Raw genomic sequence first — 25375 nt, forward strand, 5'->3', positions numbered from 1 at the left:
TGCAGTGCCCGCAAGGTCCCCCTGCTCCGGAAGGCACATGTGACGGCCCGTCTGAAGTTTGCCAGTGAACACCTGGATGATGCCGAGAGTGATTGGGAGAAGGTGCTGTGGTCAGATGAGACAAAAATTGAGCTCTTTGGCATGAACTCAACTCGCCGTGTTTGGAGGAAGAGAAATGCTGCCTATGACCCAAAGAACACCGTCCCCACTGTCAAGCATGGAGGTGGAAATGTTATGTTTTGGGGGTGTTTCTCTGCTAAGGGCACAGGACTACTTCACCGCATCAATGGGAGAATGGATGGGGCCATGTACCGTACAATTCTGAGTGACAACCTCCTTCCCTCCGCCAGGGCCTTAAAAATGGGTCGTGGCTGGGTCTTCCAGCACGACAATGACCCAAACATACAGCCAAGGCAACAAAGGAGTGGCTCAGGAAGAAGCACATTAGGGTCATGGAGTGGCCTAGCCAGTCACCAGACCTTAATCCCATTGAAAACTTATGGAGGGAGCTGAAGCTGCGAGTTGCCAAGCGACAGCCCAGAACTCTTAATGATTTAGAGATGATCTGCAAAGAGGAGTGGACCAAAATTCCTCCTGACATGTGTGCAAACCTCATCATCAACTACAGAAGACGTCTGACCGCTGTGCTTGCCAACAAGGGTTTTGCCACCAAGTATTAGGTCTTGTTTGCCAGAGGGATTAAATACTTATTTCCCTCTGCAGAATGCAAATAAATTCATATACTTTCCACAATGTGATTTTCCGGATTTAATTTGTGATGTGCTATCTCTCACTGTTACCAATAACCTACCCTTCAATTATGGGCTGCTCATGTCTTTGTCAGTGGGCAAACTTACAAAATCAGCAAGGGATCAAATACTTATTTCCCCCACTGTAAGTGTCATGTGACCTAATGAGTGGATTAAAGATGCTGCAGAATGGAACAGAACTTCAGCAGAAGGCAAGCAGACATTAAAGAGACAATGGATCTCCTTTAGTAAGCTTTTATTTGGTCATAGAGACAGAACAAGCAAATTAGGACAAATATCTACTCCCCTCAAGGGAATAAATGAAGAAAGTGCCTGAAATAGGGAATCAGAAATAGAGAGAGGCCCTCTCAGCTCTTCCATCCTGCACAATCAACACAGGCTTACATTTCTCAATAGAAGTGAGTTTCTAGTCTGTATTATCCGTCAAATGTGTATCTGAAAAATCAGATTTCTAAAGACTAAGGTTGTTTGATGCTAATGGTAGTAGGATAGTTTCTGAGCTCACCTATTCTCAATGTTATCCTGTCTTTATATTGGCTTTGGGCATATTTATGATACCAGTTTTATGGGTGAAGCCATTGGTAAAAGCAAAAAAAAAAAAAAAAAAGGGATCTCTGAAAAATCATCTCATCAGGAAAGCAGATGTCTGAAGTGGTCAATTACCAAAATTCTCTATTGCAGAACCAGAGAAAAGATTAGTGTAATTTTGAGTGTGTAAATGGGAGCTGACTTGAGGTGACAAACCCTTTTCAAAATTCACACTCCCCTCCAATGCAGGGCAAAGTACACATGCTATCAACAGTGTGGATTTTGGAGAAGCCCACCTCTATGAGGATATGCCCAATAAACAATGTGAAGGCAGCGGGCTAGCAGAGTGGATGTTATTGACTCATACTGGTCAGCAGTGTCGTGACCTCGCATAAGAAGATATTTGGTGGCTCTCCTTCAGCTCATTGGATCCACAGTGGCCCCGACTTAAAAATTAGTGAAGACCACTGATTTAGACACTGCAAGCTGCAGTCTATTCTTGATAGTGTTGCACAATGAGATGCTGAGGTAAGCTGTTCACATGCCACCCAAAACGTTCCAGCGATTTTTATCAGGGCTGTTCCCTAAAGCAGAACCTTTCTAAAAACCAGTGCTGAGTCAGACATCAACACCAGACAAGTTAATTATTATACTGGAATCATCGTGAGCTCACATAAAACAACAAAGGCTCAAAATACTTAATGGTATTGTTGCTCAAAACTATCAACATGTTGGCACTAATGAGCATGTTTGTGACTTGTGTACTTCCATTTAGAGAGTTGCACAGGGACAGCAATTTCACCCATCCCCAAAATTAATCTTCACCCTCCCCACCTGAACAGGAGTCGACACCATTACTTACTCACTCATAGCCCTCCATTTTCTCCTGACCCCCAACAGCCTCTCGCAGTTTTTTGGGCCATATTCACTATTCAACCAATGAGTGTTCCAAGCCTCAGTCTGGTGTTCTAGAATCCAGCTGCCTCTCTGGGTATTCTAAGCCTCATTTTGGCATCCCAATTCCTTCTCTCAGTGCATTCCAAGTCTCATTCTGGTGTGGACAGAGATTTTGACTACACTTCTGCGGGAATCTCACAGCAACTTCTTCCATCCTCACAGGAATCCTGCAGCAACTTTATCCATTCCTGCGGGATTCACACGATCCCCATTCCTGTGCAGCTCTTTATTTCCATTATAGTTTTTGGGGTTTCTTTGGGAGAGGCAGATTGAAAGGAAGCATTCCCTAACTGCTGTGTTCTGTTATTTGTAAGTTTCTATGCTAGAATTCCTTCTCCCATAGAAATTCATTGGGGGGGGGGGGGTATTTCTCTGGAACCTCTGGTTTAGCTTGACCCATTTTTTTAACATGATGTGTTCTTTTATTGGAGTTTCCTACATACCAAGTTTCATTCCATCCCACTCAATTTGCAGACAATTATTTTGTTCCAGACAGACTGACAAAACAATCTCAACTCCGTTTCTTTAATTCTTTCCGACTACCGTTGGGTTGGGTCAAAGAATAAGAAAAGTCCATATTATTCTGAAACTACAATTTTCCAAAAACCCAATGATAGGAGTGAGTTGTTATACTATACAAAATGCCACCATGTAAGATGTCAGAAGGACAATTTACCAGTGAGACACTTTTTAAGATTACAAAGGTTATGCACCACATAGTATTGACGTCTTACTGTGAGGTGCATAACCTTTGTACTACAAGAAACGATTTTAATTAATTTTTAAAGTATATATATGTTTTTTAAGCTTTATGATGGACTGTGTTATAAGCTCGATTAATATATTTTATATGTATTGGTTAAAAGAGACGTCTTATTTATGACTTATTTTTCTAACCGGTATATTTATGTTTTATTATTTTCTCTATGTAGACATGTATCTTATATATTTTATGTATTTTTATCTAATAATTGAGAAATATTTTATTGTGTATCATATACATGTATATAGTGAGAGCCACATATATATATGTTTACATTGTTTTATGTCATGGTGTTTATTTATTTATTTATTTTGTAGCATTTGTATTCCACATTTTCCCACTGATTTGCAGGCTCAATGTGCCATTTCCGGGTAACAGAATACAGAAGTCGTTGCATTAAGGTGCATACATACATGGTAAAGAAGAATACATTGTGGTAGTGCATATTGATTCCTGCGTGATAGATTGGATTGTAACATACATTGGGTCATCGACTGTAGAGAAACCATATTCAACATAAGGGTTAAAGTGAAAGAGGTTAGTCAGTCAAGTGATAAAGAGTTCGATTTTTCTAGTTCATGTGTAGTCTCATTATTTAGTATTGAGGATGAATGTTATTGGTATGCCTTCTTGAACAGATCAGTTTTCAGTAGCCTTTGGAAGATAGTTAAATCTTGCGTTGTTTTTATGGCCTTCAGTAATGCGTTCCATAGTTGCGTGCAAATGTAGGAGAAACTGGTTGCGTATGTGGATTTATATTTTAATCCTTTACAGTTGGGGTAGTGGAGATTGAGGAATGAGCGTGCTGATCTTTTTGCATCCCTAGTAGGCAAGTCTATAAGATCTGACATGTAGGCCGGTGCTTCCCCGTGAACGATTTTGTGGACCAGGGTGCAAACTTTGAATGCAATACGTTCTTTTAATGGTGTTATTGTACAACCAGCTCATTTTGTTTAATTTTATCTTTATGATTATTTCTATTTCTATTTTAATTGTTAAATTTGTATCTATTTATTTATTTGTATGTTTTATTTGATTTTTATAGCCCCTGACACAGCCCTGCTGGGCGAAACATGGCCTGTGTCAGGCAATGTACTCTAGATGCTATTTTATAAATTTTATTTTTATTTTCTACTGATCTGCTTTGTTGTTTTCCATCTTGGAGTTTGCAGATCGTTTGCCTTGCTGTTTTCTTGGGCTCTTGCTTCCTCCTTAAGGGCACACAGGTGTGTAAAATAGAAATGGGGAAGGATGGAATCGAAAACGTCTACAACTGTTAATTTGTACACAATGGCTGAGTGTAAGGATACACCTTGGTAAGCTACAAGGAATAGGACATCCTACGCTGAAAAATAGCAGCCATAGAGCAATGATTGTTGTGTGGGGTTTTATTATGAGTTAGTGCAGGGAATCATGTTCCACCCTCTTGAGAATGTCAGAGATGGCTGCATGTTTCAGATAGCAAGTTCCAGTTTCAGGGGGTCTGCTTACAGTTCTCAGCCCTCTGGCACACTGCTTTCTTGGCCCCTGGCACCATAAATCAGAACACACCCTAATAAATGCCACAGATACGTTACTTGCAATATATACGTGTTCATAAGTTGAGGTAAAGCAATCAGATTCTTACAAACCGCTCCACTTCCAGTGTACACACCACTGGGTGATCTGGAGGAAAAATGCCATTCCCCAAGCATTTGTTTTTCCTTATTGCCAGAGAATGTGTGCCAAGGTGATGGTCAGGCAAGTGCAAACTGGAAAACAGAGAAGAACACTCCACCACAGAATACGACTGACAAACACAGTGAAGGTGACGGACAATAAACGTAGTATCTAGGTGCAAAAATAAGCTTTCATTGATGGCAGAATCAGGACTTGATATGAATTGTGTTTTGGCCATGAGGCCTTCCTCAGGAGTATCTGTGCAGAATCACCACAACACCACTAAGTACTAGCACCACTGGACAAAGCACACACACTGTTGCAGGCACTAATGCAGCGTATTCGACAAATAAAACCCAGCTGAAATTTCAGGCGCCAATATCTGGAGCAACAATATCAAACTTTCACTGCGAGTTAGGCTCAGGTTGTGAGTTGTCAGCTTCGCTACGTTTGTCAGGAATGTGCAAGCCTTGATGTTCATGCACGACCATAGGGTAACTACATCCACACGTGCACATGCTTGTGCTCCTATGGGGACCTTTTTACTAAAATGCATAGGCAATTAACATGCAGTTTAGCACCTGGGAACTGCTATTGCACAAGTGCGGTAACAGGGCCGCCGAGAGACTGGGCCAGGCCCGGGACAATGTCACCCCCAGGGCCCCCCCACCCGAGGTCGCCGGGCCCCCCTCCACCCACCACCGGGCCCTCTCTCCACCCCCGGGCCCTCTGCACTGACCTTAGGCACCTCACCTTCGAAAACACAGCAACAAGCAGCGGCAGACCACTCCTTCCTTCCGTGTCCCGCCCTCGTGGAAGTTACAGCAGGTGAGGGTGGGACACGGAAGGAAGGAGTGGTCTGCCGCTGCTTGTTGCTGCGCTTTCGAAGGTGAGGCGCTTAAGTTCAATGCCAGGGAGCAATGGAAGGTGGGCGGGCCAGATTGCGGCAGCGGCGCCGGGCCCCCCCCGGAGGCCCGGGTCCGGGGAATTTTGTCCCCCCTGTCCCCCCCTCTCGGCGGCCCTGTGCGGTAATGTTTTTTGCATTATTTTCACAGTTACTGAGAGCTAAACTGTGCATTATGGGTCATTTGGTGTTGGGGGTGGAGAATGGGCATGGAAGGCAAATCACAGGTAGCGCGCAGCACATACCATGCATTAATTGTCACTTCTGCAGGAGGGGGACTTTTTGGCCTGTCCTGTTTTTAAACTTACATCCCAAAGCAGTATAGTATTTGGAGTCCATGATTCTATTCTTTGAAATCAGTGCTGCTGGTCCCATAATGCACCAGGATGGGGTTGGCAGAAATCCAGTACTGGTCAAAAAGCCTCCCTCCTGGAATGGGTAACTTGACAGCTCTGAGTTTGTGTGCATGCAACCTGAATACCACATGCTAATAGACATTTTAATGCAGGAGTTGCAGAAGAAAATGCTGGGCATGCCCACAATAGATACCAGATTAGATCTGCAGCTGTCATCCGTGAATTTTCTGCATTAAGCCACAGTAACTGCAAAATCTAACTCACTTTAGTATAAGGGCCCAATGGCAAAGTAAACATAGGGTAATAGCCAAACAAAGTGACCCTATGCTACTACTACTACTACTTATCATTTCTATAAGACGTTCGCAGCGCTGTACACTTGAACATGAAGAGACAGTCCCTGCTGGACAGAGCTTACAATCTAATTAGGACAGACAAACAGGACAAACAAGAGATAAGGGAATATTAAAGTGAGGATAAGGTTAAGGTAAGGTTACTGAACAGATGAATAGGATGGATCTTTTTGAAACTGAGGTAAATTCCTTTAAAAACTCTATTTCGGCAGTTATTAAGGATAATACTGTCCAAAGGAAGAAAATAGACTATATGGAGAATCAGTTAAGGAGGAACAATCTCAGGTTTCTGAATTTTCCTAAATCCCCTTTGATTCCAGCCAAAGAAATGCTTAAAAAATACTTTATTGAAATTCTGGGGCTTCCCTCGGAAGCTTTTCCTCCTTTAACTAGAGTGCTATACATCTCTGGGCCTGGAATTGGAAATTTACAACCTCCTCAATCTGATCTGAACTTGACACAGTTTTTGGAAAGCTCTATGGAAGTTATTACGAAGAGGACAACACTGTTGGTGTCGTTTGCTTTAGAACTGGACCGTAATAACATATTTAGATTATTTTTTCGCCACATCTCCACACCTTTTCTTGGTTCAAAAATTCAAGTATTCCCTGATCTCTCTCGAGAGACGCAAAGAAGAAGAAAAGCTTTTCTATTATTGAAAGTAAGGGTCCTACAATTAGGTGGGACCTTTATACTTAAATTTCCCTGTAAATGCCATATTTCGTTGGAATCTACTAATTACATTTTCTTTGACCCAGATAAACTTTTAGAATTTATTGTCAGTAAAGAGTAATTTGCTGTTTGTTTGGATTGTACGCTTTATCGGCTGCCCTGACTTGATTTCTTGCCCTTCCTGTTTGCAAAATGTTTTCTGTAGACTGAAGTTATACTATTTTTGTTTGAGTTCCTAGTTCTTGGATCATTTAAATGTGGACTAACAAAATTTATATTTTGCCTGATTGTTTAGTTCAATTTTGTATATTTCTTTAATTCTATATTATGTTTGAGATATAAATGTAATGATAATTGAATAAATATAATTATAAAAAAAAAAAAAAAGTGAGGATGATAAGATAAGGGTTCTGAACAAGTGAATAAGGGTTAGGAGTTAAAAGCAGCATCAAAAAGGTGGGCCTTTAGCTTAGATTTGAAGACGGTCAGAGATGGAGCTTGACGTACCGGCTCAGGAAGTCTATTCCAGGCATGCAATCCAACCAAGATTTATGTGCTGGCCCTTAGTTAATATGTGAAAAAGCATTATAACCTATAAGTAAATGTGCAGGTATACATTTGCTCACTCAGACCTGCAGGGCTAGTTTTTAGACATGGTGGGGCCCAGGGCAGAAATTAAGGAGGGGGCCCTTGATCCCTGATCCCCTCTCCTCCCCATTTCCCGATCTCCCCCCCCCCCCACCTGCATTGCATCTGGGCATTTCTTACCTTCTCCCCACAATGGTCCGTCTCCATCCCTTCCCCTCACCTTGCGGTCTAATGTAAAAATGTATCTCTCTTCTCAGAGGGGCCGTGGCTCGGTAGCCATCCTCACAAGCTGCCTCCGGCTGCCCCGCAGCTTTCTCTTTCTACTGCAATCTGCCCAGGCTGAAACAGGAAATTGTGTCTAAGGAGGGTGGATCATGGCAGAGAGGGAAAGCTTCGGGGAAGCAGGAAGGAGGTTGTAAGTATTACTGCTGTGCCAGGGCCCCTCTGGGAAGGGAAATAAATTTTTAAAGAAGATATGGAAGGTGAGGGAAAGAGGTGGAGATGGACCATTGTCCACTGTGGTGGGGAGAAGGGGAAGTGATGCCTGAGCTGTGGGGCCCAAGGCAGCTGCCCTGTTTGCCCCCCATAATACCAGCACTGTGTTCTGCTGCTAGCCACATTCGTAATGGGGGGGGGGGGGGGGGGGGGGGGGAGGGATAATGGATTTGATGTGCTGCCTTTCTGTGGTACAACCAAAGCAGCTTATATTTTTATTATATGCAGGTACTTTGTCCGGTCCCTAGTGGGCTCACAGTCTTTGGGGGGCCCTTTTACCAAACAGCTGTAAAACTTGGCCTTAGCACCACTTACACGGGATGGCCACATGCTAATTTCCCAATAACATGCGACCATTAAAGCGTGAGCCCTTACCATAACCTTTTTTCTAGTGCTCGGCAATGCCCATGTGCTAACAGATTAGCGCAGAACACACCCACTCTCTGCCCCCAGACCCCAAAAAATAAATTTTATTTACTTTGGGACACCTCGGCATGTCCAGTGGTAAGTCATTTTTTGCTCCAGCTTTGTAAAAGGACCCCTAAGTTTTTATTTTGTTTTTTACCTGGGGTAATGGAAGGTTGAGGGGGGTCCTTCTACCAAGCTGTGGTAAAAAGGGTCCTGTGCTATTGGTGGGGGCTGTTTTGGCTGTGCATTTTGGCTCTTTGTACCGCAGTGGGCCTGAAAATAGCCATGGCCATGCGGTAAGATTGCTCTTACTGCATGGCCATGTGAGGGGTAGCACTTACCATCACCCACTGAGGTGGCGGTAAGGCGGTAACCAAGTTAGCACGTGGCGCTGCCCGATTACTGCCGTGCTAGAAATCATGGCCGGTTTTCTGTAGCTCGGCAAATGGGGCACCTTGGGGCTGGAACTACCCAGGGAACTCCAGTCAGATTATATCATTAAACAAATACAATAAATAAGACAAAAATATAACATAGGAATAAAATGGGCCCTGCTGCAGATGGCATGAGCTAAGATTTAGTAAAAGACCCCCTTAAAACAGTAATAATCTCATAGAGCAGCAGAGTATTTCCTGAAAGCCGGGTCTGCTAGGCTGACATTCTGCTGTAAATTCCAAGGTGAACAAGGCATATCTGAAGAGTATATCAGTACAGCTGAATGTAAAAATAAAAGGGCATGAAAAAAACCTACTGTAAAAAGATTGGGAACAGCAAAAACAGTTGTTAACAAGGTACTAAACATCTATTTAAGGAGTAATCGGTGCGATCATATACAGCCAAGCCTGGCACAAACTCAGAGGTGATTTTTAAGAACACCGACATGTGGCTATAATGAAAAGTTTGCAAATGACTGCTGGGCTTAGCAGCAGGTATTTTGTAATGCTGAATACACTGCATCATAGCATTAGAATGTTTTATTATATTTTTGCCTTATTTATTATATGTGTTTAATGATATAATCTGACTGGAGTTCTCTGGGTAAGGACAGGATATAAATTTAAAACAAAATAACAAATGCTTATGGAGAGTAATTTTATAAATTGTGCCCAGTAGGTATATTTTCTCTGTTTTATATGCAAAAAAGGTTTTTACAAAAATAACCCCAGTGTAAAGGGGGTGCATAGTTTTATGCGACCCATGTGTTTGTATGTTCTGGGGTGGAGTTTGGGTGGTTACCAATTAATTTTCAGATTTTGTTTAAAAGAAAGAGTTTTAGGATGGGCTTCCTGGAATTTTTGGCTCAGCATTTGGTTCCCTTTATGTCACCTCAGTCTCTTTGCTCTGTTCAGCAGCACTTGCTGTCGGTGCCGCTGCCGCCCATCCACCAAGTCTCTCTGACGCCCTATAGGGATTCGATGTTTAATGTGATGGGCCTTGAGCTCTGGACCCAGCTTCCGGTTTGCGTTCAGAATCTTCTTTGCCTATATTTAAGAAATGGTTTAAAACATATTTTTTCCGGGCAGCTTTGATCATTGAGCTGTTTGGTTCGCGTGCTTGGTCAGGTCAGCCGCTGTAGGACTATGGGCTGGGCTGGGCTCTGGAAACATGGTAAGTAGACAGTACTCTTTTTTTTTTTTCTCTTGTCATGATGTTGGAGTTCCTTTCTGCTGATGTGTATCCTTATTATATTTGCATGTACTTCGCCTTGATAGATTTTTTTTTCTTTGGGTGGTTAATCAAGTGTAATGAACCTGGAACTGGAACACAGAGTCACATTTTACACTAGGACTTTATGCAAGGGTAACTACAGTGTCACGGCTGTGGCTGTGCCCCGGCGTCTAGACTCACCTTTTTTCAGTGTTCTGACTCTGGGGCTTCTCCAGACTTCTTTTGTTCCTGCATTGATGCATCTGCTGTCTGGTGTTCCTGCTATCCAAGCCTCGCTGTGGTGATCCTGCTATCTAAGCCTTGCTCTGGTGTTCCTACTATCCAAGCCTCATTCCAAGTTGTGACATTATCAGCAAAGTCCTTTATAAAGAACCTTGGAACTCTCATTCCTTTGCCTTTTGCAACAGGTCTTTTAACCTTGTCTTTGTGTTCCCTGTTTAGATCCAGTTTCTGCTGGGCTTTGTTCCTGCATGCCTTGATTCCAGCCTAGCTTTGTACCTGTGAGTCTTGTCCCTGAATGCTTGTTCTTGTGTTTCTGAGTTTTGTTTCTGAATGATGTTTCTGAAAGCCTTGCTTTTGTAAACCTTGTTCCTGAAGCTTTACACGTGTGTAGTCTTGTTCCTGCCTACTTGTGTTTCTATGAGTCTTGTACCTGAAAGCCTAGCTTCTGTAAGCCTTGTTCTAGAAGCTTTACTCTTGTTTCTGTTTAACTGTGTTTCTATGAGTCTTGTACTTGAAAGCTTTGTTTCTGTATGTCTTGCTTGTGAACCTGGTTCCTGAAAGCCTGGCTCTTGCTATAGCCAAACCCTGCTCTTGGTTTCTATTACAGTTTGACTCTATCTCTGGCTCCTGCTTTAGTCTAGCCCTGCTGTGCACTCTTACTTCAGGTACATAGCTGTCTGATGTAACTTCAACGAGGGCGGGACATAAGGAGGGAAGGAGGGCCGAAGGGAGGCATTCTGCTGCCTGCAGCGCTGCTTTCACGGAGGTGAGACTGCGATTTCAATGCAGGGGGCCAGGCCCGGTGGCGGACGGAGGGGGGGAGCAGCGGCGGCGCCCTCGTGGGGGGGGGGGGGGGGGGGGGGGGGGAGGGGCGGTGCGGCCCCAGGCCCGGCCCAGTCTCTTGGCAGCCCTGTTCAGTTATACCCTGTTCTTGCTTTCTTTTTTTTTTTTTTTATGTTTTTAAATTAAATTGACAAGTAGTTTATTACATTGTCATCAAACTCAGCATCATAATGTTATATAAAGTAAATGGATACAAGACAAGTAAAAAACAAAAGAAAATACGCCCACCTAACACATATTTACCATTAGTATCCACCAAACTATTAATCCATAACCTTCAAATCTGTTCTTGCTTTCTGCTAAAGCTCTGTTCCTGCTTTCTGCTAAAGCCAAAGCTCTGTTCTTGCTTTCTGCTAAAGCCAAGTCTGTTCCTGAATCCTGTTCCTGTTGTAAAGCCAAGTCTGTTCCTGATCCTGCCAATCCAAGCCTGTTCCTGTTGGCAAGTCAAGTCCTGTTCCTGCCTTGTTTATAGTCTTGCTTCTGTTTGTTCTTGTTGCCTAGCTCCTGCCCTGCTTTGTCTGCCATGTTTTGTGTCTACCCTTGCCTTGTGTTGTCTCATTCAGTCCAGTCCTGTTTAGTCCAGTTGTGTCCAGATCCAATCCTTGCCTTGTCCTGGTCTTTCCCTTTTCTGCACCCAGTTTTAGAGGCAGATGCACTAAAGGTTAATGAGCCTTTAACGACCCTCCAACGAGGAAAATTTGATCCGTTGCATGCATCAAAGGGCTTTTACCGAGGAAGCCAGCAGCTAACGAAAACGGAATGGAGATGAGCAATTACTGTGAAAACCCCATTGAAACGAGATGCACCAACCTTTTCCGATTGCCTGTACGCAGGAAAAAGGCAGGAAATGTAACGAGAGGTCCGGACCTCTCGTTAGGACCGCTCTGTGCCTGGAAAAATCGTAGAGTGAATAAGCAAACACACTGTGAGCCAATCGCAGCGCATTAGCACAGCTAAAAGCGCTGTGATTGGTCGAAAGCCCTTTGCATAACATATGTTCCAAAAGTATGGGGGCAAATTTGTGTTTTAAATAAAGCTTTATGAAAACGTGTAATAACCACGTCAATAATGTGGGTGCGTATTGCCGTGCTATATAGGCGTCATTATGGCAGCAAGAGGGAGAAAACCCAATTTCTCGGACCTCAATGTCCTGTGGCTGGCACAACTGTGCACAGTCAATGAAAAACGCCTATTCCCTCGAGCGGGCAAAAGGAGGGACATCATGAGGATGGACCAGGGCTGGAGGACACTGCAGCGCTTATTTAATAAGCGCAGTTCCTTCCCAAGATCTGTAAGTGGGGTACAAATGCATAAAATAAATAATTAATAATAAGAAATAAGAAATAATAATTGACTACACATGTATGTGAAACGTGCATCATTGCTTTTCCATTGTGTTTGTCTACATCTGACAGGTGGAGGAACTTAAAAAACGGGCGAGGGCACTACGGAAGGACCACCCAGGATGGCTCCGTGAGGTCAGGGCCAACCTCGATAACAGCCCAGGTATTTTAACATTTCACGTGAGTCTGCTCCATGACATTTGATGATTCGGGGTGTTATCACAAAACTTTTATCATCCATATTTGTCTCTACAGAAGTGTCAGAGAAAGAGGAGGAGGAGGAGGAGGAGGAGGAGGAGGGTGACGATCATGATGTCGAGAGATCGTGTCATGACGATGATGACGACGACGACGACGACGATGATGATGATGGTGCCGGCGAGGGGTCCCTGGCTGGTGTTGTACCTCCCCGCCCTTCTGCTCCTACCCCTGGTCCCCACCTCTTACCTTATGCCCTTGTCCGTCCCGGCCCCTCCTCTGGTCCCCCCCCCCCCCAAGAGATCACGGAAGACCATTCTGCGTCTCCCTGCTCCAACATATGGCCCTTCGCACCGTTCCTCTTCTCCACCCCCAGCACACTTTAGCCCTCCTGCCTCACCCTCCCAGCCACACGGTCTCACCACTCCTCCTGGTTCCCCTTCCTCCCCCCCCCCACAAATTCCAATCTCCCCTCCCGCTACCCCCTCCTTCGCTGTCCCTCAGATTTCCCTCGCCATTTCCCAACACCATGCTGCTGCCTCCACCTCGCCTGGGCAAGTCACCCCCGTACTGGAGAGGTTCCAGGTGGAGCAAATACCAGTGTATGGTGAGTTTTACAATTCTACTCCTTGCCCCAAGTGCCATCCCCTTGTCCCTTTCTCCATTATCACCCATTACTCCCCTCAATGTGTGTACAAGGGCTATCTGTTTGTATGTGGTGTTCCGCGCTGTGTGGGTCTGGTGTTGTAATACTATCGGTACAAATAATTCAGGTTATTGTTATTGCGTATCACGGTGTGTGTGCATTTATAGAAGCTGTTCATGGTGAACCGTTCTGACAGTCGTTCTTTTGTCTTTTCTGACAGGTGGCACAGTGGACCTCACTGGAGAAGAAGAAGACAGTGAAGATTCGCCATCTCTCCCCCCCCCTGCACCCGTAACTGTCCACCGCAGTGTCTCCCCTATCCCCCCCAACCCAACTGTTGACCGTGGTACCTGTACCATTCCTCCAGCTCCTACCCATGACCGATCCACCTCCACTTTTTCTCCCATCCTGGAAGACCGCGCCACATCTCCCCATATGCCTCTCCCCCTAATTAACCTTCCCCCAGATGAGCTCCAGGACATGGCCCGGACCCTGCGCATGGGAGGACAGGCACTGGCGGACCTTGCTGAAGTTATCCAGTACCTGTCCTCCAGCGTACAGCGCCCTTGAAAAAAAGTTGCACTAAAAAAATTTATTTTACAACTGTATAAGTTGAGTCGCACTTAAAAAAAAAAAAGAAAAATAAACATTTATTTTACAACTGTATAAAGTTGAGTCGCACTTAAAAAAAAAAAAACAAAAAAACATTTATTTTACAACTGTATAAAGTTAAGTCGCACTTAAAAAAGAAAGAAAAAAAAAACATTTATTTTACAACTGTATAAGTTAAGTCGCACTTAAAAAAAAAAAAAAACCAAAAAACATTTATTTTACAACTGTATAAAGTTAAGTCGCACATAAAAAAAAAAAAAAAAAAAATTTATATATATATATATTTTTCGCCTTTATAAATAAAGGCTTTCAAAGCCTGGGGCCGTACACGAGCGACAATATGTTACGTTTATTTTATGCGCCACCATGGAGCGCCGGCTGATTGGCTGCTCGTTTGGCGCTTAAATATGACGTACATTCTGCGCGCTACAGAGAAGCGTTGGTCCTCGTGTTTCCCCTGCTCGCGAATTGCAAAAAGAAGTCATGGATGGTGGGTTTTTCCTTGCACAGTTGGACTTTTTCCCTGCCATGGATTATGAGCACATGCAGGAAGAGGAGGTAACAGAAACCATTGTACAACACCCTGTCCACGTTCGCCCACGCCGGCTCCCCCGCCCACGTGTGTTTCGTCAAAGGCTGGTTCTGGAACACATGTCAGACAGAAAAATCGTGGATGACTACCGCTTGACCAGAACAGCTGTATATCAACTGTACCATGAAATTAGAGATGATATTGACCCAACCACACATAGATCTCACGCAGTGCCTGGCCTTGCAAAGCTGCTTACTGTTCTGCAGTTCTTAGCCACAGGGACATTCCAGCATGTGTTAGGGGGTAACAGCGGCGTGGACCAGGCAACTGTTTCAAGACATCTTTCGCAGGTAATACTACGCATTTCGATACACCCTATCCTCATCCCACCCCTCCTCCATCGTTGTGCAACCCCCCTTCTGCAATGTATAAAACATGGATAACCAATCCCAAAATTTTCACTGTGTTTCAGGTCCTGCACGCACTGAAAAAATGCGTTCGCCAGCACATAGCATTTCCCACAGGGGAAGAAGAACAGAGGAGGGTCAAGCAGGACTTCTACAAGATTGCGCGGTTACCCAATGTCCTAGGAGCTATAGACTGCACACATGTTGCCCTGACCCCGCCTGCGGATCGAGAAATGCAGTATCGAAACCGCAAGATGGGCCACTCGCTGAATGTGCAAGTGGTTTGTGATGCTAACCTTAGGATCCGTGATGTTGTTACACGTTTTCCAGGGAGCTGCCATGACTCTTACATATTGTCTAACAGTGCACTGGGAAGGAAGTTTGCAGAGGGGCAGATTCAAAACGGATGGCTTCTTGGTGAGTTGCTTACATTTGCTTTACTGCTGGGGGTGATACTTCGACTAATACTACTACTTAACATTGCTGTATAGAACAACATACATGGAAATTCCAAGCTGCCATTTCTTTATAGTGCCCTGGTGGCCTAGTGACCACTTCCGTCTTTAGTCCTGCAAAGAGCACACTGCTTCCTGGTGAAAGGCGGAAAAGGTCACTATACCAACGGGCTACTTATAGGTAAATGTGTGTTAGGTGGCTGTGACTAAGGACATGAAAAGTTCAATACGGATATTTTGCGACCCTTTAATATTATGTGCTCACAGTTATTAACTGTTGTGTTCCTGCAGGGGATGCTGGATATGGGTCGAAAACTTGGCTACTGACCCCGCTTGCAGTGCCCCGGTCTGATGCAGAGAAGCGTTACAACGAGGCACACATTGCAACAAGATGTACAATAGAGCGCACGTTTGGGGTATTGAAGAGCAGGTTTCGCTGCTTGCACATCTCTGGTGGCTCCCTGCAATACTCCCTGAAAAGGTAGCTGACATAGTGCTTGTATGCTGCATGCTTCATAACATTGCACTGAAGCATCACCTTGACATTGACATTGTAGTCCCTCCAGAAGTGGACATAGCCTCCTCGGACAGAGGGACGGATGCAAGCAAGGGAAATGCTGTGCGCCGGAAGGTTATCCAAGATTTCTTTTCTGAACCTCGCCATCCTTAGTAGCCTAGTACCACTTGTATGACCTGTCTGTCATATTCCTGGTCAAGGAGGGATATAGGCCAGTCCCACATAGCCTGTGTGTCAACAGATAATGCTATGGGGGTAACATTGCAGCAATACTATGATTAGCAAATCACTATTTGTCACTACATACGTCCTCATATAAACTAATAAAAGAACATCGAAACCGTTCAGAACAAATACTTTTATTAATTAAACAGGATAGAAAAAAAGGCAATGTTTGATATATGTTCCAAATTCGTGCTGCATTCAATATTCAAAGGTAGGTCGACGGGATGCATTCGTAAGATGGAAAAGACAGCATAGCGAGATGTGTTTCTAGCTCCGTCGGACCATGTTCCGATGTTCCACAGCACCTTCAAAACAACCAAAAAACCAATTACAATTTGCATTTTACTGTTTTGTTGTGGTGGTGGTGGGGGGGGGGGGGGGGGGGGGAAAGAAATGATACCAAACCGTTTCAAAGTTTTAAATATACCTGTTAACAAACATTTCAGACAACCGTTTCACATGACGACAAAACAACAGTGCACAAATGTCAATAAAAACTATCAATGCATTTCACAAAAATATCCCCTGTTATGTAACCACAATTGGAAAACCTCTTTTCAGGCTCCCAAAAAAGGGCTTGCACTCCCCTCCCACAGCCCCACTGGTTTCAGTCTGCGGGGAACAAATGAAACTTACTATCCAATGACTGGCTGTCACAAAGCCGGGGTACATGTGGGTATTCTGTTGTTCTGTCGTCATCGCCGTGTTCTGGTGCTCTGTTGCTGCAATGAAACAACATAAAATTAAACTTCATATGTTGCAAACTGTGTACCAAGTTAAAGTTTACGAAGGTTGGAAGCTACCGTGACAATTATTGAAAAATAAAGGTGAATAAATGATCAAACAAACTTTTGGTTTGTATGTGTCGCACCCATACTTACTATTGAGAAACAGGCTGCCACACAGGGTGCGCACTGGAGGGTGTTATGTTGTTCTGTGCTCCCGGCTGCGGGTTACAGCGATCCTGCCTGCAATTACATGAAAAAGGAAGCAGGAAAATGTAAATAAGCCTGTCTAAAATAAAGTACTGAGACAGGTCGACGGGCCACTCAATAACCCGAGATACTTACTCAGAAAGGGAGGCCCTTGCGACCACGTTTTGGCCTGCAGACCCTGCACCAAACAAAAACAAAAAGGGGGGGTAACGGTATGCACAGTGTGCCAAACAGTAAAAACAAGAAATTTACAAAGGCCATTAAAAACCTGTGCGGAACAAAAGAGGCCACAGACATTACCTATAGGAGGCTGAGAAAAAGAATAAACACGATGGCCGATGGGAGACAATGAAGGGAGCGTGGGAGGTACACCTGTCTCGAAGCCTGGGAAAAAAAAAATTATGCTACAGTACATACATCTGGATCGTTTAACAAAGAAGTGAGTACAGAACACGTTATTAGAATACTATACTTACTTGCAACTGCACCGTTGCTCGTCCAATGCTGCAATGGACTCCAGGCTGTAAAATTTGTTTGTAAAAGAACACACACATTAGACGAACACTTTAGAACAGAGGGAATATATAATATGTGTTTGTGGATAACATATATGCATGGAAAGAAAATATACCATTTGCAGTGCGATAACCCCAGGCGGAGTCATCGCGCAGTACAGCACGCTGCATCCCCCTGATCTCCTGTTGGAGATCCATAAACATCTGCCGTTGCTGCTGGGAATACGCTCTGGTAAGATTGCACAGTTCGCGCAAAAGAGCATTGTTCTGGTCCAATAAGGCGTTTGTTTTCTCAGATCGGGCATCGGCATTCTGCATTTGTGCACAAATGGCAGTTGTGGAATGACGGACACGTTCTGCCACTTTTTCAAGCAGTACGTTTATACCCTCATTCCACTTGCCCTGCCTGTCCCACAACTTGCGTCGTGCCTGCCATTCCTCCGCCAGGGTCCGACAAGGAGGGCCCATGGGCGATTCAATAGAAGAGGATGGGGGGGTGGTCGGGACACCAACGAGGTCTAGTGTCACAGTTTCAGTATCCTCCCCGTCCTCTACTCCCACTGTAGGGGTCATCAACAGTACACCTAACAAATACAAAGGAAAAAACCATTACACGGAACATCGAAGACACACAGTCAACGCCGACGTAAAATCTTTGTTGTAAACAGGAAAACAAGTGTGTACTCACGTGTTTCCTCTCCCTCCTGTTGTGTCGCACATGGTGTTGCACACCCTGCTAACCATGTCGAACATCCTGGGACCGGAGGCTCAGTGCCACATGGTGTTGCTGAGAGAAGATATGATAGAGGTATGCCAAAATTGTACATTATAAGCGACTGCTGCCGTAACAGTGGTCCTACAAAAGGTAGAACACAATAGAAACTGCGATACAATACTTACGTGGAACTGCATCACTGCTACACCAGGAAGGGGAAGAGTTGGAGTGACTTGTACTTTGCAGAACATCACAGGTACTACTGGAAGGGGCAGAGGGGGACAGGCTTCTCATCCAGGCTGTTATACATGTCAAAGAACACACGCTTGTAAATGTGGTTGCCATGCTCTAAGGTTCATGACAATAATCATGTAGTTATGTCCCCTACAGCAGCCCACAGAAAATCATCTGTACTCACCACGTTCTGTGTCCTCAGATAATCTTGAAAGTTCTAGATGTTCACCTACAAAAGAAGACAAATACAAGGTGCACCATCACAAAGAGGGTCCCAACCCAAACACACCACGACTTAAGCGCAACAGTTAAATATTCAAGTTCCATACCATCAATTGTATTTTCCGACGTGTCGTCACCAGTGCATAGTCCAACCACCTGTTCACGACCAAGGGTGGCCAACACTGCCTCCTCCAGGAGAATCATCTGCACGGCACATGGAGGGCCACCACCTGTCCCCTTTCCATGGTTCCACTTGTTCCGAGCCTTGACTTTCACCATACCCCTGAAGTCCTGCCAACAGTGCTTGCACTGCTCTAAAGTGCGTTTTCGCACACCAAGAGCATTCACCTCGTCGACAATCCTCCCCCATATCCTGTTCTTCTGTCCAAGCGTCAACCGGGACTTTTTAAACAGTTGTCCAAATTCGTCACATACACCGCGAATCAATACTTCAAGCTCTTCCTCCGCAAATTTTGTAGCACGCTTACGCTTGCCATTGACATTAGGGCCCTCAATTGTCTCCTCATCCTCCTCACGCCACGACACATTATCCTGCATTGCTTCATGAACAGAAAAATATGTAGACATGAACAGACAACTAGCAGAAAACTCAAATTATACCACATTCATAGGCCGTTTGTAAGGCCATACCTACCTATGCACACTCTGTATATGAACGAATTAACGGTGGAACAACGCAGAACACACCTTGAAAAGAAAAAAATATGGACGTTAAACAACAAATAGCAGCAAATCGCAATCAATGCATTTCATAAATTCATGTGTGCCTCTTACCTATATCGACTTTTGGGGAAAACAAAAAGGATGAAACCACATGTGGCACACACCTTACAAAAGGGAAAAATAATTTATTAACGGTAAATGCAGTGAAATCACGGTTTACAACATCACACGTCTTACCCACCTTTTTTTTTAAAAAAATACAACGTTGCACAAAGGGAGGAGAAAAGCGCAAAGAAAAACGAAGCAGGCCAGTAGCACGGTGATCGCGTAAGCTGCAGTGACGCAATTCCTACACGCTGTGGATGCACGCTGTGGACGCATGTTAATGACATCAAGATGGGTCGCATATTACCCACGTCGATACCGTGTGCTTTACGAATGTGCTACAGCGCATGCGTTTTCTGCTCCGCTACGAAAGTGTCATGCATCCGACTTTTGAATTACGAATCGGAGTTTGCAGGTGGGGTTTCTTGCTGCATTCTTCGTTTTTTGGAAATCGGTAAGTACTTTAACGATTTAGATTTTTTTACGTTTGGTTGCTGCATCTGCCTCTTAATCTAGTTCCGTGTTTTGCCTTGTTCTGCCTTGCCTTGTATTGCCTGGGTCCCAGCCCCAGTTTTAATCTAGTTCTGAATCTTGCCGTTTCCTGTCTGGGTTCCAGTTCTAGTCCCTTTCCCTTGCTTTCCTTGCCTTGTCTGGATCCAGTCCTTGTCTTGTCTATTGTACCTTGTTTCCTCTGCCTTGCTTTGTTTAAGTCCTGTCTTGTCTTGCCTAGTCCTGTCTTGTTCTGACTCCTGCCTTGTGTCAGCACGGGTGACTTGTCTGCCTCAGCTCCAGCTGTGGTCCAAGGGCTCACTATCCTTGAATCTGTGACATGTGGAGGGGCATAATCGAATGCAAACGCCTATCTCCATGGGTGTTTATCTCCGAGAACGGGTCCGTGAAGGGGCGGGCCGAACCGTATTTTCGAAAAAATGGACGTTTTTGAGCTGGGTGTTTGTTTGTTTTTAGCGATAATGGAAACTAAAAACGCCCAGCTCAAAAACGTCCTAATCCGAGCCATTTGGTCGTGGGAGGGGCCAGGATTCGTAGTACACTGGCCCCCCTGATATGCCAGGACACCAACTGGGCACTCTAGGTCAGTGTGGTGGACTTCAGAAAAAGCTCCCACATGCATAGCTCCCTTACCATGGGTGCTGAGCTCTCAACCTCCCTCCCCCAAAACCCACTACCCACAAATGTACAACACTACCATAGCTCTTAGGGGTGAAGGGGGCACCTACATGTGGGTACAGTGGGTTTTGGAGGTCTCCCATTTACCAGCACAAGTGTTACAGGTGGGGGGGGGGGGGGGGGATGGGCCTGGGGCCACCTGGCTGAAGTGCACTGCGGTACCCACTAAAAGTGCTCCAGGGACCTGTATATACGCAGGCCTCTAGGACTGGTTGCTACTGTATAACATTGGCACACCAGTTGACACCTGAAGACTAATCTCTCCGAAAACGTCCTTTATTGGAATAACCGTGTTTACTCACAGTTAACTGCAGATCAGAGATTGTGCCCCACTGGCAACGAGTCTCCCTGGTACTGAGATTAGCAGTAGGTCAGAGCTGGCAGAATGCTGTACAATGCCCTCTTTCAGCCACATTCAAGGTAAGAACTAAGTTCTCTAACGTGGCTAACACAGGAAAGGGAACTAAAACTGGCTTACAAAAATGGCCACTACCGCATGGACTACAACAGGAAACACAACAGGGCACACTCTGACCCAGTAGGCAGGGGGAAAAGCACCATGGGAGAAGAGCCTACCAACATCGTGAGACTGTAACACAAGCTGATGGAATCACGGAGCCCAATACCCTACACCCACCACAATGCAATGCTGATGTGACCCTGTACTGCACCCGAGAGCCACATCTGACCCAGGGAAAGGCTGTGACAGGATCGAACACATTCTGCTGTCATGGAGGTGGGTACGGCATTTGAGGCTGGCATACAGGCTGGAAAAAAGTTTTTAAAGTGGGGTTTAATTTGGTGGGAGGGGGTTAGTGACCACTGGGGGAGTCTGGGGAGGTCATCCCCGATTCCCTCCAGTGGTCATCTGGGCAGTTGGGGCACTTTTTTGGGACTTGTTCGTGAGAAAAAAGGGTCCAAAAAAGTGACCCAAAATTGCGGTCAAAACGCCTTTTTTTTTCCGATTATCAGCTAAAGACGCCCATCTCTCCTCAGCTGATAACCACGCCCCAGCCCCACCTCCACCACGTCTCTGACATGCCCCCATCAACTTTATTCGTTTCCACGACCGAGTGCAGTTGGAAACGCCCAAAATCGGCTTTCGATTATACCGATTTGGGCGCCTTTGCGAGAAAAACTCCCATCTTCCGATTTGGGTCGAAATATAGGCGTTTTTCTTTTTCGATTATAAGCTGGATAGTTGCTCCCAAGTAGGAATGTATGTCCTTTGCATCAGTCTAGCCACTTTTTCTGTCCAACCCTGGTGAGGGTTGTGGGGTGGCCCTGGGAATAACTCAAATAAAAAAATAAATAAAAATATACCTTATCTGGCTGATAGGGATGTAACCTCTCCTACGTTCCACGTAGAAAGTCTGATGGGACTTCTCACATCTTGTGATATAAAGATATCAGTATCATAAAGAGGTAGTGGTCTCCCAGCCAAGGACCACCCACCCCCAGGACCACCTAATAGTCGCATATTCCTTCCAGGCCTCTCTCCACACACACTACATCCACACTTGCATACAAAAAAATAAAAATCATGTTTGCTTAATCTTCCTTTTAAATCCCATTCCTCCCCTTCCTCAGCCTTTTCCCATAACATCAAACACCATCATAGATGTACTTTTTTGAGAGGACCCTCCCCTTACTAGTATAGTAAATCCCTTTGAGCGAAAGTTCCTCCAAAACCATTCAAAACTGAAAATTAATCCCCAACCCTCCGTCCTCACTGAGAGCAATGCAGCCAAAGCAAGACCTTCAGAACAAATAAAATCAGAAGGGCATCAAGCCTCACAAATGACCAAGGGTCTTCATAGAGAGATTCAGCAGATTAAAGCTTCTTATTAACCAAATCTGTCTCCAATATCACAAGAAGGAGTTTCAATGAAGAGTACCCTATTGTAAAAGTATCTCAAACGTATATTCTAATATTGATCAAAAGTTCCCTTGAAGACGCAAACTAGAAACAATTAAATCAGGAGACAAGGTTTAAACACCTATTCTGCGAGTAGCAGAATATAGAGGACTGCAATGAAATAGCACCTCTCCAGCAGTCTCCCTGAACTCCAACACCCCCAGCTGCTACAATTCCAGCATCGAGGTAATGAAAGAAAAAGCAAAATACATAACATTCCTCAAGGTGGAGAAGCAGATGTTAGACGATCCACATATTGTGCCGCTTCAGAGGCCGAATCAAATGCTGTGGTAGTGCCGTTATGGATTAGTTTCAATTTAGGAGGGAATGCCAGGATGAATTTTATCCAGCTCTGCACCAGTTTTGAGCAAATAGGTGAAAAGGCTCGTCTGGCCATTGATACTCCCGCTGAGTAGTCTTGGAAGCAAAGGATGACTGCGCTTTCAAACTCAATTTAGTGCCATCCCGGAGTGCCCAAAGTATCTCCTGTTTGTGGGCGTAATTCAAAAGTTTTAAAATTACCACTTGAGGTTTTGTTTGATTTTCCTTACGAGCTCTTAAGTGGTGTGCTTTCTATTCTGAGTGGGCCTGCTGAGCGAGTAAACTGCAATGATTCCATAAGCCAGCGTTCCAAAAAAGATCAAAGGTCCTTGTCAGGGATTGTCTGCGGGAGTCCCACCAAGTGGAGATTGGAGCGATTCTCCAAATCTTCCATTTTATTTTCCAGGCCGTGCAACCGCGATGCATGCTGTGCAGATAGGCCTTCCAGCCTGCGAACCACATCTTTGACGTCACTAACCCGTTATTGCAGCACTTGAATGACTTTATTTAGAGGCACACTACTCACAGGCCCCAGATCTGATGAAGAAGAAGAGGAGATACTGGAAGAGTCTCGGAAGTCAGAGGACTCACAAACCTGCATAGCCTCTTCAGGTACCCCACGGCGCTGATGTTTCTCAACATCCAGCCGCCTCACAATATGTCTTAGACTTCTCAGAAATTTCTTATCCCTCAGCTTCTTCCTCAATCTCCCACCCTTCATAGCCCGTAATGACAGTCCAGCTCCCAACACCCTACAGGCATCCCTAGTACCCCCAGCCAAAACATGGAATAAGTCATTGAGCAACTCATCAGAAATATTCTGGGTTGAAGGTCCCTCCAATGGATCCTCCGCAGCTACGCCATGTCCAGAAACCCCAGAAACCTGACCGGCCCAGCTACTGAAGCCATCTGTGTTGAGGCCTGTGACTGACCCCGTTGTCCTGCCCGTGAACGCAAGGTACCCCACATTGCCGGCACTCCTAGGGGGCCTGCTGCTGGAACTTCTACTTCTCTACTGCCAGCCTCTTTCCCACGCCCTTTTTCTTTTACTCTGCCCACATCCCTTACCAGGTTTCCCCATAGCCATCACCCTCGCAGCAGCAACAATGAAGGAGGACATGACATTGCCCAGCACAAACCACAAACTCTGCCAAGGAGTAAACCCCTCCTCCCACCCTGAACAGATCCCAAAACTAACTGGGAAGTATACAGCAAACACCAAAAATGCAAAACCAAAAACGGTCTGTGCAGTACACTCCAATGCTGCCAAAGCAAACTGCGACACATTTCCTCACACCCGCTACCCACTGCACAGTCCAGAGAACTGGGAAGGAAACCCCTGATATGTAGACGCAGCTCTAGGAATGAATCCGCCGCAGAGCACAGTCGCAAAAAATAAACCACCAAGAGCAAAAGACCCCCCGGACACCTTACCGAGTATCAGAACAAGTGGAACAACATAGAATTCAGCACAACACCACAAGGTAACTGCCCCGCTGCCACAGACACAAGTAACCCAACTACCTCAGAAACAAACAAAACTACCCACCTGTTGATCCTGGAGCTTAAAGGAGAATAAGGGATCACTGCTATTAATTTATCATCTTCTTCTTTTGACCGGTATTGTAATAGCAATTCTCTCTGTGAATAATTTGCTCTCAATTAGGCTTTTCGCACAATCGATCTCGGATAACTGCGTTCTTGAAAGCGCTTGGTCATCACTAATGCTTGGGTTTCAAATGCAGTGTTATTTGAACAAATTCTTTTTATTCTTAAAAACTGGCTAATCGATAAGCTAGCTTTCAGGTGGTAGGGATGGGAGCTGGAAAAATGCAATAAAGTATTACGTGTAGCAGGTTTCTGAAAGAGAGTAGTGTGCAACTGATTGTTTAATTTATAAACCCAAACATCCAAGAATTCCAATCCTTGAGCATGATGATGAAAAGTAAAGCTCAAATTTGATTGACAAGAATTAAATCTATCCATAAAATCCAACAGCAGCTGTGATGTACCATAAATTTCAAAAAAGTGATATTAAAGATTTTTTGGAGGTTTTTTAATCCAGTGATTGAAAGATGGTGGCGTTCGTAATACTAGCACCTGTCTAATTCTGAGGCTTTTCCTGTCATAGGAATGTGTTTACATCATATAACTATCAGGTGATATTAATTGAACTAAACACACAGATTTGGTGAAGCTATTTTTTGATTTTTTTGTGGTCCATCCATTTCACGTTCGTTAACAATTCACTATTGAACAATCAATCCAATAGTATTATTACATTTTACATGCTAAGTTCCACCTTTCAAGTCTTCCCTTCCCCCGCTGAGGTATACAGTACCTGCACTCATAGCATGTGATATAAAATTACCCTCAGTGTGTGTGCAGAAGTCTGTTCACAATATGATCGTGTAGGA

The sequence above is a fragment of the Microcaecilia unicolor genome, chromosome 5, assembly GCF_901765095.1.
Source record: "Microcaecilia unicolor chromosome 5, aMicUni1.1, whole genome shotgun sequence".
Taxonomy (NCBI): domain Eukaryota; kingdom Metazoa; phylum Chordata; class Amphibia; order Gymnophiona; family Siphonopidae; genus Microcaecilia; species Microcaecilia unicolor.